We start from the raw sequence: 13,938 nt of genomic DNA on the forward strand, positions 1-13,938 counted from the left end.
TTCCCACCCTTCACGATCCAAGATATGACTTGGAAACACTAGGAAAATCTTCCTCATTCCCTGACCTCCACCTTCTAATTGAGAGCTCCTGCTATCACTTTCTCCCATCTTATCCACACATCGACTTTATATCCATCCTATTTCCTACTCTCTCTTTTGTTTTCTCTTTTTTAATTTAATCAGTCATTGCTGCATTCATTAAATGGATATTTCTGTGCCTACCATGTATGAATCATGCAGCTGAATGTACTCCAAACACAGTAGATAACTGCAGGAGGCATCAAAATTTGAGGTTATAATATGATCCAGATTCATAAAGAACATTAATCTAGTTGGGATTTCAGAGACATTCATACATTAAAACATTGAAAGAAACAAGCACAATTATGCAATCATACCAGATTCACACACACACACACACACAAATGGAGTTTCTTTAGCGAACTCATCACTGCTCTCAAACTCAAGTCGCAAGTATTAGCACATGTATTGAGTACTAACTATGGAGGCACCACCATACGGTTTGTTATTTGGGCTGGGTAACAGTGAACCCGCTCCAGTGTTCTTGCCTGGAGAATCCCACGGACGGGGGAGCCTGGTAGGCTGCCGTCTATGGGGTCGCACAGAGTTGGACACGACTGAAGTGACTTAGCAGCAGCAACAACAGATATACTACATGTTGGATATACTACATATACAGATATACTAAGTATGCTAGAGTCTCTACTTAGAGTTGCAGGAAGGAGGGTGAGGGGCAGATCATAAGCAGGGCCTGGCTGGGTCATGGTCAGTTCTCTGGCAGCAAGAGGGCAGTGGTGTTGCAGAATGTTAAACACCTCTGTTATCCCTAGCCATGAGGCTGAGCTGGATGTGTCAAAGGAAATCTGTCTTCTAAAACTGTTGAAGAAGCAGGTTATGTTGACAGTAATAAGTTTGGTAACCTGCACTTGCCTAGATGGTGCTTGGTAAGTGATTGTTGAATGAATACATGAATGTACAGTCTTCATTATCTGGGGTTTTGCTACCTCCCTTCATCTTGGACACTGAAAGATCCTTAGCACACAGCCCTCCAAGAATACTCAAATTGGGATTTCCCTGGTGATCCAGTGGTTAAGAGTCTGCTTGCCAATGCAGGGGACACAGGTTCCATCCCTGGTCCAGGAAGATTCCACATGCCACAGAGCAACTAAGCACCACAATTGCCGAGCCCGTGTTCTAGAGCCCCTCTGCAATGAGAGAAGCCATCGCAATTAGGTAGCCCGCCCTCTGCAACAAAGATCCAGTGCAGACAAAAATAAATAAAATTCTTAAACAAGAAGACCCAAATTGTTCCATGTCTGATTATGTCTTCTGTTATAAATCACAGAACCATGGATGCAGACAGCCTAATTTCAATCCTGAAAGACTCTGAAGCATTGTGTCTTCTCAGGAGACTCAGAATCTGAAATGCGACTCACAGGCATTGTTAGCCGTAGAATGCCAAGAAAAGGGGAAGATTTCCCTCAGGCAGCAAGCACCATGGCTCTTCTCCTCCAGACATTCCTTCCTTTGTTTTCAGAGCTTTGACTGTCTATCCCAGAAGAGTAGGATATCTGGGAAGCCCTCACTAAGGATTCAATCTGTAAATTTCAAAGAAAACAAAACTGCTTTGAGAGGAAAAACAAGAGAATGTATTTCAGGCAGAGTGCAGCCTGGAGATTTTCCACATTATATATTACTTTAAGTGATATACTCTGTTATCAATCTGAGAACACACCAGTATATAGCAAAAAGATTATCCTTCAAGTCCTAGAAGAGTTTATTTACTTTTATCTTTACTTAATAAACATTTATAGATCTTTTACTAGTTACCAATCACCCACCTACTTACTGTATGTACACTGTCTCATTTAATCTCCGTGTGTGCTGGCTAAGTTGCTTCACCCATGTCCGACTCTTTGCGACACTGTGGACTGCACCCTGCCAAGCCCCTCTGTCCATGGGCTTCTCCAGGCAAGAACACTGGAGTGGGTTTCCTTTTCCTCCTCCAGGGTATCTTCCCCACCCAGGGATCAAACCTGCATCTCATGTCTCCTGCCTTGGCAAGTGGTTTCTTTACCACTAGCACCACCTGGGAAGGATTTACTCTTCCAAACACCCCTAAGGTGGATAGCAGTGCTATCAACTACTGTAACTGTAAACACATTAGAGTTCAGATCGGGAAAATGGGCTGAGAGAATAATTAAGGTCAGAACTCAGAAGCTGCAGAGTCAGACTCTGAAATTGGAAGTGTCTGATGTTAAATCTCACGCTCCCTTGTTTGGAAGCAATAGTGACCACTCCACTGCCTCAGTGCCATCCTTCTGTGCATTTATCTTGAAAACAAAGAAAATCGAAAGGTTATACATCATATACATTCATTCCAACAATGAGATGACCCTTAAAGGAGATAGGAAAGATACACAGAGGTAAAGGGAAATCTGAGAATATAGGCTATCACAGAGCCAACTAATATTGTTTAAAATTTTTGATTGTTGTTCAGTCACTGTCATGTCCGACTGCGACTCCATGGTCTGCAGCATACCAAACCTCCCTGTCCTCCACTATCTCCCAGAGTTTGCTCAAGTTCATGTCCATTGAGTCAGTGATGCCATCCAATCATCTCAGTATTAAAAAGAAAAGACATCACTTGGTTGACAAAGGTCAGTATAGTGAAAACTATGGTTTTTCCAATATCATGTATGAACCTAAGAGTTGGAGCATAAAGAAGGCTGAATGCTGAAGAACTGATGTATTTGAATTGTGGTTCTGGAGAAGACTCTTGAGAGTCCCTTGGACTGCAAGGAGATCAAACTGGTCAATAGTAAAGGAAACTAACCCAGAAAGTTCATTGGAAGGACTGATTCTAAAACTCCAATACTTTGGCCACCTGATTCAAAGAACTGACTCATTGGAAAAGACCCTGATGCTGGGAAAGATTGAAGGTGGGAGGAGAAGGGGGCAGCAGAGGATGAGTGTAAAAAACAAGTTGTTTGGGGTAGAAATTACAGATGTTTAGTCTCTTAAGTCATTTCTGTCTCTTTTCAACCCCATGGACTGTAGCCTGCCTGGCTCCTTGCCCATGGAATTTTCTAGGCAAGAACACTGGGGTGGGGTTCCATTTCTCACTTCAGGGGATCTCCCCAACCCAGGGATCAAACCCATGTCTCTTGCATCTCCTGTATTAGCAGGAGGATTCTTTACCACTAGCGCCACGTGGGAAACCCAAGTCCATTTTAAAAAGTTGTGGTTTGTTTTTTTTTTTTTGCCTGTGTTTTGTTTGTCAGAGTTGTGAATAAGCATATGGTGTTTTTATAAAATGAGTTGGTTATCTTGTCATATTTTTCTAAGCTTTTATACAGTATCCATAATAATGGTAGATTACAAAAGAATCATTTGTTTCCTCAAAGTTTTAAACCATCTAAATATTTTTGAAGGTAATTCTTTGATAACTCATCCATTTAGTCCTTGGTTGCTGATATATTCAAATTTTCTACTTGCTTTTAAGTCAGTCTAATAAAACACTTTTCTCAGGCAAAATTCATCCGTTTCACCAAAGTTCTAATTTATTGTCATAGAGCTTTATAAAGTGTGTTTTTCAGAATTTAAATGCTTCTGTTTATTATTATAAGTCCTTTTCATTTCTTTTTTCTCTCTCAAAAGACACTTTCAAAAGTTTGATTTTCTTTTTCTTTTCAAAGAAATGGCTCTTGGATTCAATCCTGTTCTGTTATGCAATTCCTTAATATCTGTATCATTTCTTCATATTTCTTTTTTAAGAAATACATATGCCTCCCATGTGCATGTTAATTTGCTACCCAATTTTACTTGTTGTTCTTCCTCATCTTATTTCTTCAGCACTTCCCCTTGTCTTACAAATCATCCTCATGGTATGGGGTTGATGATTCTCACAGATTCTCCCTTCTAGCTTTCTGCTCTTGTTTCATAATGGTCTTGTCTTATTATATCTCATAGATCTTTTCAAGAGTTTTTCAAACATCTGTAGGGAGTTCTGTCATAAACAAAGGCCCACTCTTCCTTTGAGTCTTTGGTCATTTGCCTCTTTCTGTATTTTTGTAAATATGGAAGATTGCTTATGTTCTGTCTGTCCGGGGATTTTGTTCTTCTTGCTTATCTTGCCTGCACCACAGGAGGCCTGGTGTCGCCTGGTTTCTCTCACAGCCCATATGTACCAGGACTTCCGCATGTACAGGGTTCCCTGTGCCTCACACAGTGAAGAATCTGCCTGCAGTACAGGAGACCTGGGTCCAATCCCTGGATCGAGAAGATCTCCTGGAGGAGGGAACGGCAGCCCACTCCAGTGTTCTTGCCTGGAGAATCCCATGGACAGAGGAGCCTGGTGGGCCTCAGTCCATGGGGTCACAGTCAGACACAACGGAGCAACTGATGCTTTCAACACTTTTTTCACTAATGGAATACCTTCCTCATATTGTTAGCAGCAACACAGATCCAATCACAATTTCTTCTGCTGGCCTGCTTTATTCTCATGTTCTTCTGAAGGACATATATCCCATATGGGATTATATCCATACTCTTCTATACTCCTAATTCAGAATATATATAAAACTAAACCTGTAGTCTTAACTTGTGTTACCAGGAGTGTTCTGCCAGCCTTGACCCCCATCAACAGCATTTTCCTAGTGCCTAGGGTTCAGCATCTCTTGCAATCATTTATTCATTCAACCAACATTTACTGTGCCACCTTACGTGTATAATGTACTATTCCTCACCTCTGTCTCTCCTTGTTTTCTGATAAGCTATTTTATGAGTCTGCTAGTGTTAACAAGAATACTCAAAAGATGTGAGCAGAAAGGGGAAATATTTGCACTCCCTCAAAACAGTATCCATTTAGAAGAGGGGCAGTGACTTAGTTCAGACTGTTACAGCCATTATAGCATAGTTGGGTTGGTTCAACAGCCGTTCTTTCTCATAGTAGTGGAGGTTGGGAAGTCCAAGATCAAAGTGAGGACACACCGCTTTGTGGTGAAGGTCCTCCCTCTTGGTTGGTAGATGGCCATCTGCTCACTGTCTACTCACGTAGCAGAGGACAAATTGTTACTTCTTAAGTGATCCTCTTACAGGGTGCTGATCTCATTCATGAGGGCTCCACACTCAGGATCGAGTTGCAACCCAGAGCCTCATTTCCTCATAGCATATAAGAGGTTAGAATTCCAGTGTATGAATTTGGGGGCAGGGCCACAAGCATGCAGTTCATAACAGATGGAGACATCATTTTCTGGTATTTTAATAAAGACCCGGGCCTCTGATCCAGAATGAAGCATAAAACAAAGGAAGAAGAATAATCCTTCCCGTCTCAGGGCCGCAGCACTGCTCTGTTTCATGAGGTGGCTCGTGATTCCGATGCCAGTTATTGTTATCAATGCATCTTCATCAGTCTCAGAAGTCTGAGGAGTGACATGTTCTGTTGCCATTACTGTGGCATATCTAATAGAATTTAGTTTTCCAGCGCCTTTGTTTTTTTCGAGGGAATAGTCAAATAGGTTTTTAAACGGGAAGCCATCCAGGCTTTCTGAGTATCCCCTTTAGGAACCTGGTGTGTCCCTGGGCAGAAACCGATCCCTGAGCCATCTTCAAACAGTTGGGGCGCTGTGGAGGGCCCCCGTGCACCAGTGAACTATGAAATCGTGAAGTGGGTCAACTGTAAGATGAGCCTGCTCAGAGTGGAGTCGAGTTTCAACCCACAAAACCACCATTCCGGTTGAGCTTCAGCCAGGAGCCCACTGCTGCCCATCTGGGTCAGAGACACAGCATGTTTTCCCAGGAACAGCTGCTACTCTTCTCCTCCTCTGGCAGCCAGGATGTTGCAGCTGAAAAGATTGGCTATTTCCCTTCGAGCTGCTACAAAGCAGGAAGCAGAGCAGGGCATATGATTCTCCTCTGGCCCATGTAGTGTTGTCTGGCGGGGGCACGCATGGAAGAGACCGACAGTTACCGGTTAAGGCTGCCAGCTCTGTGGAGATTCTGCTCTGGGGTGGGCAGCTTGGGTGAGAGAGGAGTGTTTTGAGTCAGCCGTGCCTGAAGCATGAGGAAGAATGAGCTTTGGAATCAGTTGTGCCATCTTAGCAACTTCTCTCTCGGAGGTGGTTTTCTCATGTCAAGAATGAAGATGAAAGTACCCATCTCACAGGGACATAGAAGCGACTAAATATATGTTGGGCTTCCCTGTGGCTCAGTGGTAAAGAATCGGCCTGCCAGTGCAGGAGACACGGGTTCGATCCTTGGTCTGGGAAGATCCTGCAGGCGGCAGATCAACTAAGCCCAAGCCACACTGTTGAGCCTGCGCCCTAGAGCCCAGAGTGCCCTAGAGCCGTGCAAGACCGGAAGCCGCCTCAGTGAGAAGCCAGAGACCCGCAATGAAGAGTAGTCCCTTCTTGCCAAAACTAGAGAAGGCCAGTGACCAGCAGCAAAGACTGAGTGCAGTCAAAAATAAAGAATTAATTTTTTTAAAAGGTAGTATATGCTAAATTCCATATATATATATATGTACATATTATATATATAAAATACACCCCCCAAAGCATATTGCTGCTCAGAGTCAGGACCAGGGAAAGCAAGTGAGTGACACCTATGTCCACAGTTTTAGGGAGCCCCCAAAACTCAGGAACCAAAATAAGCACTATTTGAAAGCAATATTTTAAAAATCACTGCAAAAAACTCTATAATGGATAAATTATCTAAATTTCAAGTAAGGACAGATTCTGACCCTCCTGTTACAAGCTTGTCTTAACTGTGCTGTGCTGTCCTCAGGCGCTCAGTCGTGTCCGACTCTGGGACCCCATGGACTGTAGCCCGCCAGGCCCCTCTTTCCGTGGAATTCTCCAGGCCAGAATGCTGGAGCAGGTTGCCATTTTCTGCTCCAGCTTGTCTCATCCTAATCTTGGCCCTCTTTCTAGTACAACTTTATTTAGAAACTCAGGAGTCAGCCAGTGGGCAGTAGTTTGTTGATTTGATTCTTTTTAAATGTTGCCTTAAAATGTTTATGTTGCCTGCTGAGATCTGGGCAGTCACCTTAAAATTTGTGTCAGAGCTGAACTCACTCACCTCACCTTATCCCAGGGTCTGAGTCTCCTAAGTTCCATTTCTTAATAACTCGTTACCTGCCATTTCTGATCTCAGTGAGAAAACTCACGTGCTTTCTCTTTCCTATCCCCATGTGCTTCTCCTCCCTGGTTCTCTAAGCGCTGAGAATTTATATCAGCATGCTCCTAGCCATACAGTGTGGCCACATTTATTGCATATTGTTACACACAAATATTCTTACAAAATACTACATATTATTACAAACATAGCTGCATTTAGAGGAATGTCTCAAACCTCTATAGTCTTGCCCAAGTTGGTCTGAATAGCAGGAGTAAACTGACTTTTCTAGAGTTTCCCTACAAATTATTTTTACAATGTCTAGGGTGCTTTTAAGTACAATCCAAATGCCCTCTGGGCAGCAGCATTTTGAAAGTGCCAAGTAAGGTCATTGTCCCTCTGATCAGCGGCATGGGGTGCAGGGAGTCTTACAGTGGGCCCTGAGGGAGATACAGAGATGTGTAAGGTACAGCTTCCTCTAGGTACCTCCAGGGGTAGAAATGAGAAATGGGTATAAAATGATAATAATCTTTTATTGAGTGTGTGGGTGCCCATCATTAAGTCGTGTCTGACTCTTTGTGACCCCAAGGACTGTAGCCTTCCAGGTTGCTCTGTCCATGGGATCCTCCAGGCAAGAATACTGGAGCGGGTTGCCATTTTCTCTTCCAGGGTGTCTTCCCACCCCTGGGATTGAATCCATGTCTCCTGCATTGGCAGACAGATTATTTACCGCTGAGTCACCTGGAAAGCCCTTTGTTGGGTCGGTATTACATGTTAAAGTCTGTGTTATATGTATTATCTCATTTAATTCTCATAAAACATTTAGTGTTGTAGGTATTATCACTGTTATTTTGCTGATAAGGAAACCGAGGCACCAATGAAACAGCACAATCAGCTAGTAACTAACATTTTTAGTCTTTTCTGCTTTACCACAATGAATTGTACACACTTATTTAATCTTAGAAAGGATTATTTTTTAAAAATTTTTTGCATATGAACCATTTTGAAAGTCTTTATTGACTTTGCTACAGTATTTCTTCTGTTTTGTGTTTTGATTTTTTGGCTACAGGACATGTGGGGTCTTAGCTCCCCGACCGAGGATTGAACCCTCAGGCACCTGCCCTGGAAGGCGAAGTCTTAACCACTGGACCACCAGGGAATTACCTCTAAAGGGATTTTTATATATAGTTTCCTCTTTGATCCCTTCCCTACCCTGCGAAGTAGCAAATGGTGTTTCCATTTGCCACAAGAGGAGCCTGCAGGCCACAGCAGGCAAAGTGGACCAAAAAATATATTTTGATTCCAGTGCTCTGTCCTTGACAACTTGCTGTTTCTCATCTAGGAATTCTTCATCAAAGCTCCCTAGCATCATAAATGAGTTTGTTAAATTCGATATCTTACCTCAACTCATTGGGCACACATTGTGTTCAGTCCTCAAAGTCAAGCTTGAACATTGCCTTCTGTGCTGGATGAGACCCCTCCATTAGCCTCCAGAGTCCCTCCCCCTTTCCACACTCCTCTGTCCTGCACATCACCCTTCAGGCCATCTCAGATAGACTGTATCAAGGGCTCCCCCTGGCTTCCTCCTGGATCCAGCTAAGTGGGGAGCCCCAGTAGGGAAGCAGAGGGAAAGAGGAGGGTGAGGTTGGGGCTTCCTGACTCCCTCCCTACGAGGTCACCACAAACCAGTTGTCCCCACCACCAAAGGTCCAGGTTCTTCTCAAGGTGCTCACCTCTACTAGACTCCCTACCACCTTTCAGATCCAAGGGAGGGACTAGGTCTACGGACACTCACCAGGATCGCACTACCTCTTGTGTTTTCCTACAGTCGCCCCATCCCGAAATCTTTGCAAACAGCCCCTACTTAAACCTTAACATGAATGTGCTCTTCGGTTTGGGCTCTGATCCAGCTCCCCTGTGAACTTGGATAAAGTATGTTAGAGTTGATTTCACAGACCTGAGACTGAGTCCCAACACAGCCACTCTGTGCTCTGGGAGGGGTTTTCAGCTTCTCTGAGGCTCGGAGCCTCACCCCTGAAACACCAACACCCCTGCGGATTACTCATTCCTCATCATGCATTCAGGATATCCTTGTTAAGCCTCCACTGTATGCAACAAACAGGCTGAACACAAAGAAAGAAAAACATCCGTCTACCCTTCCTCCAGAGAAGCTGCCTTCTGATCGGGTTACACAGATAACAGAGGTCCGCAGGGCTCTCTAAAGGAGCGCAGTGTCTGGCCCGTGACTAGTGATGGTGAGCACTTAGGGCAGGCTTTCAAGAAGTGGTGGTAACTGATATGCCAAGACCTGAGAGCTGAGAAAAGTGTCTCCAGGATCTCTCAGATTCGAGCAGAGGTCCTCATTAAGCCGTGTCCTCTCCTCAGAGCTCTCTGTCTCAGTGACTTAAGTACTACCACTCACCTGTGCAGGCAGAGACCTGGGCATGGTCCGTAGGACCCCTTCTCCCGCACTTCCCTTCTGAAGCCAATCACAGATCTTCATGCCGACCTCCTGAAATGTCCCTGGGATCCGTTTCTCTCGGTCTCACCCTTGATCTCGAACGAACCACTGCCATTGCCCCCTTGAATTACAATGGCACTCGCCACCTCCACTGGCCCACCATCCCCACCAACCTTCCCCAACCTGTCAATCCTCTGTAGGGCAGCCAAAGACCCCTGTAGGATAAAGTCTGACCAGGTGGCTTTCCAATGGCTTTCCTTGGATTTCAAGTCAAAGACAGGGCTCATGAATAAGACCCACTGTGGCCAACGTGGCCTGGTTCTCGCTTCCCTGGCCTCACCCCAAGATGTACCAGCCCTTGTTTCCCCTCCTCTGCCTCCTCTCTGTACCCCCACCACTCACTTTTCAGGCCCCCACTGACTGTCCATCCCCACTTCCAGCATAGGAGTTGGTTGTCTCTGTTTGCAAGGCTTTTGTCTCCCCTTCCCTTCCCCAATAGCTCAGGAGGAAAGAATCTGCCCGCAGTGCAGGAGACGCTTGGGAAGATCCCCTGGAGTAGGAAATGGCAACCCACTCCAGTGTTCTTACCTGGGAAATCCCATGGACAGAGGAGCCTGGCGGGTTACAACCAAAGGGTCGAAAAGAGCCGGACACGACTGAGCACACAGGCAGTCCCCTGTTCTTCACGAGTTAGTTCTCATCCTTCAAACAACACACAGCAGTTCCTTGGGGAGCCATCTGACCTTTGACTTCATCAAACCCCCCCACCATCACCCCGTGTTGCAGACTCAGGTAGCATAGAATGTCCCTCTTTGATGGTACAAGTTACCTCTGTCTGTATTCTAATGGAATAATCATTATTCATTAAACTTTACTTATTAAACATTGATTATGTGTCCTTGAGATTAAACTGTTAGGAACGTGAAACAGGGACTATGGCTTAGTCTGTTCATTGTAGTCACTGGCATGGACTATGAGCACAGATCTATTTGTTAAAGATGGGAGCAAAATGCCAGGAAAAGAAAAGATGGCAACGACTCTTCCAGATAAATAAATAAGGCTTCCATTAAGCATCAAAATGCTTCATTTCTAAAAAAACATTTCTTAAAAATATTACATTTTTCTGTCTTCTTAAAGTACAATACATGACATAAATCAACATTTTTGGAAGACTCGGAGTCTTTGTTAGGAACCTTAATTGTTGGACTCTCTTCTAACTCTGGCTGGCTTTTGACTTCTTTGCTCTTCAGACACGTCAGCCTGCGTGTCACAGATTTCCACTCTCTGCCTTGAGAGCTGGCACATCCTTTCTGGCCACTGTCAGTGTGTTGCCTCTTACAGCCCCTTTCACGCTTCCTAATTTGTTGCTTTGAATCTCCTGCAGACTGAGAAAACTAGATAACCAAGCTGGTTGAATTGAGTGTGAAGTCAGATTGACATGTTCCAAATGAGCCCCGAGGGTTCTTCTAAACTCAAGCCAATGACCTCCAGTCCCCTCTGCATGCCTGAGATCAGCCACCTTCTTCCCACGTTGCACATTGCTTTGCTTCTTCTTCTCCTTCTTCATATCTTTTGTTTGTTCAAGATTGGCTTTCTGCAGACTTGCCAGCTAATAAGAATTTTCCTTTCCCTGCTGAGTGGCAAACTCACCAGGATGATAGAATTAACCTTCAGGGTTTCAATGCTCTGGTTGGTTTTCACTGTTTTTAGATACTTATTAAGGTAAGTAAGGCTTCCCCGGTGACTCAGGTAGTAAAGAATCCGCCTACAATGCAGGAGACCTGGGTTCGATTTCTGGGTTGGGAAGATCCCCTGGTGTAGGGCATGGAAACCCATTCCAATATTCTTTCCTGGAGAATCCCCAAGGACAGAGGTGCCTGGCAGGCTACAGTCCATGGGGTTACAAAGACTCAGACACGACTGAGCAACTAAACAAAAGATAAATGAGGGCCTCCCCAGGTAGCATTAGTGGTAAAGATCCCGCCTGCCATTGTAAGAAACATAAGAGATGGTTCAATCACTGGGTCAGGAAGATCCTCTGGAGGAGGGCATGGCAGCCCACTCCAGTGTTCTTGTCTGGAGAATCCCATGGACAGAGGAGCCTGGAAGACTAGTCCATAGGGTCACAGAGTCGGACACGACTGAAGGGACTTAGCAAATGTGCAAGGTATGTAAGAGTCTACCTCTTCCCTTGTCTCATATAGAAGCTCAGAACTGGAGGAGTTTTCCTTGAGTAAATGGGACTTTACTCTAAAGAGAATAACACCGAAGACATAACTTCTGCTTCAAACTGCTTTGGTTGTTTGAAGCACGTGGTAACCAGATGAATCAAGCCTGGGTTTAGGTGGTAATAACCTTGCTCCCTGCTTAGTCACGAAGATCCTCCCTTTTCCCCTATCCAGTTAGAATTGTGTTACTTCCAACCTGGGTTAAAAGGAAGCAGTGGGGAGTAAAGCTATTCGTTGTAAACCTGGGAAGAACTTTGCAGACTGTGGAAGGACACCAAAGCGAAGAAACAGACCAGGGTAGAGAATTTCACGAGTCCAGAGCAGCCAAGAAGGCGACAGCTTTCGTTCCGGTCTTGAATTTGAGCACTTGCCCCTTTCAAGTTGATTGCATGCTTCAAGAATGCGTTAAGAACAGCAAGGAAGAGGGAGAAAATGAAATTTGGAACGAAAGTATTATTATAAGCTGAGAATCAGGCTCTGATTTGGAGAGCAACTCCTTGAAAGGTTTTGGAGACTTGGTCTGACACTTGGCTTTGCGCAGCCAGCTATGGCAGCCTTTGGGGTTCCAGGCAGTACCCCCTACCTTGATGCACAGGCAACATTAATGACAGGTCAGAACCAAAGGTGAACCAAAATGACAGCACTGTCTTCCCCCCCAAAAAACAGTTATTATCACAATTTTCTACATGCTAGTAAAAGGCCAAAGACTCGGGGCTGGAAGACATTCTGATGGGAAATGAAAAGGCCAGCAAGAATCCAGGTCACTAAGCTTTCATCAGTGGGGCTCAGAATCGGACCTACTTATATAAAGGAGGCCCATGTCCTCTTACATCTGTGGAATAACCAGAAACCATACAGCGACTCTAAGTACAGTCCATTGCAGGTAATTTTCCACCCTGGTACATTTTAAAGCTGCTTTCCACCCAAAGTGCTTATTTGGCTCTGTCTTAAAATGGCCGTTAAAAACCAGGCTACTCCAAGAAGCTATGTCTGTAAAAGGCAAAGAAGACGGTAGCAGGGGTAAGATCAACAAACAGGTGAGCGCCAAGATGTAGAGGAAAGCACCCTAGACATGGAGCCCGAGATCTGAAGGCCAGCTTCACTCTGTCTCTCACGCCCTAGCTCTGTGACCTTGAGCAGGCTCCAGTTTCTTCAGCTTTAATTGGCAATGTTACTTCTAAATTTCCTTCCAGCTTACAAAAATGTATCATTTTTTGGAATTTTCTGAACCTGCAATCTTGTTTTTCATGGTGTTGGATGATCAGAAGGAGAGTGAAGAATAAAATAAATCCTGGTCATATAGTAGATGGAGCATTAGACTTGAAATAACAAACAACAATTGACTTCCCTAAGCCTCAATTTGCATCTCTGAAAAATGGGTATAACGATAGTGTGCTTCATACAGTGGTTGAGTGGATTAAATAAATAAATGTGCACCTATGGACTATAAAGAAAGCTAAGTGCTGAAGAATTGATGCTTTTGAACTGTGGTGTTGGAGAAGACTCCTGAGAGTCCCTTGGGCTGCAAGGAGATCCAACCAGTCCATCCTAAAGGAGATCAGTCCTGGGTGTTCATTGGAAGGACTGATGCTGAAGCTGAAACTCCAATACTTTGGCCACCTGATGTGAAGAACCGACTTATTTGAAAAGACCCTGATGCTGGGAAAGACTGAGGGTGGGAGGAGAAGGGGATGACAGAGGATGAGATGGTTGGATGGCATGGACATGGGTTTGGGTGGACTCCGGGATTTGGTGATTGACAGGGAGGCCTGGCCTTTGGGGTTGCAAAGAGTCAAACACGACTGAGCGACTGAACTGAACTGAAACTATTTCTATAAATCTTCTTCTAGTATGTCATGCCCTATTCTTAAAAGGACCTTCCAGTTTATTAGGTGGGTGGGAGGTGCCAAGGTTAACATAGAGAACCATGGTTTTCAAACTTTAATTACATAGCAATCACCTAGAGAGCTTGTTAAAAATGCAGATTCTAGGGTGGAACCCACAATGCTGCACCTCTAACACACTCCCAGGCTAGATTTTGAGTAGGAAGGCTATAGAATAAACACTTAAAACAGGACATTACATGATGAAGTATGTACATTGTACATGCCA

The sequence above is a fragment of the Muntiacus reevesi genome, chromosome 5 (assembly GCF_963930625.1).
Source record: "Muntiacus reevesi chromosome 5, mMunRee1.1, whole genome shotgun sequence".
In the NCBI taxonomy this organism is placed as follows: domain Eukaryota; kingdom Metazoa; phylum Chordata; class Mammalia; order Artiodactyla; family Cervidae; genus Muntiacus; species Muntiacus reevesi.